Raw genomic sequence first — 998 nt, 5'->3', positions numbered from 1 at the left:
CCATCTTGTGCTTCTTCCAGCCCAGCATTTCTCATGATGCAGTCTGCATATAGGTTAAATAAGCAGGGTGACAGTATACAGCCTTGCTGTACTCCTTTTCCTATTTGGAACCAGTCTGTTGTTCCATGTCCAGTTCTAACTGTTGCCTCCTGACCTGCATATAGGTTTCTCAAGAGGCAAGTTAGGTGGTCTGGTATTCCCATCTCTTTCAGAATTTTCCACAGTTTATTGTGATCCACACAGTCAAAGGCTTTGGCTTAGTAAATGATAATACAGGGTTTTAATCTGTTGCACCTGTAACTCCCAGAGTGATTCTCTCTTCTTTGTTTCTTTTGTTTTCCTCTGTTTGCAAGTCTCTTTAGCATCTAATTTCTACCCAGACACAAGGGGGAAAAGGCTGTCATTTATTTAGGCTCACTTGTTCATTTGTGTTGTGGGAAGGGAGGAACACTGCAAGTATCACTGGCATGTATGTGTGTGTGAGGAGGGGCTGCAGTGCTCACAGTATATGGACTACACTGAGTTTTCCCAAGCTCACAGTGGGATGTGCTTTCTGTGTCTACACTGCTTAGATTTCAGATTGCTCTGCAGGGGTACTGTCCAAAGTGGGCTCTGCATTTCCTGCACTTCCCAGCTCTATGCTGCTCAGGTTCAGGTTTTCAGGTGCACCACAAAGGCATAGAATCAGTTGCACATGCGTTTTGTGTCCTCCTCATGTCCCAGCAGCTCAGCCAACCAGATGCTTAATGAACACACTGTCCCAAGTGCGCTGAGCATCTTAATCACCTCTTGGGTCCAGGCCACTCAGTTTCCTGGGTGTGCCATGAGAGCACTCTCTCAGGTGTCTCCTGCATCTCCTCTGGAAAGTTGATCTCAAGCTGTGACCCTCCTGGCAAATGTCAACCATCCAGGAGTCCAGGAAGATGTGATTAGCAACTGGCAGCCTGCTCAAAGTTTGGTGGAGGATGCTGGTCTCTGTGGCTAAGACTGCCCCTTGT

The sequence above is a fragment of the Bison bison genome, unplaced genomic scaffold (genome assembly GCF_000754665.1).
Source record: "Bison bison bison isolate TAMUID 2011002044 unplaced genomic scaffold, Bison_UMD1.0 scf7180017864500, whole genome shotgun sequence".
Taxonomy (NCBI): domain Eukaryota; kingdom Metazoa; phylum Chordata; class Mammalia; order Artiodactyla; family Bovidae; genus Bison; species Bison bison.
Note: the sequence above shows the minus strand (reverse complement) of the source record.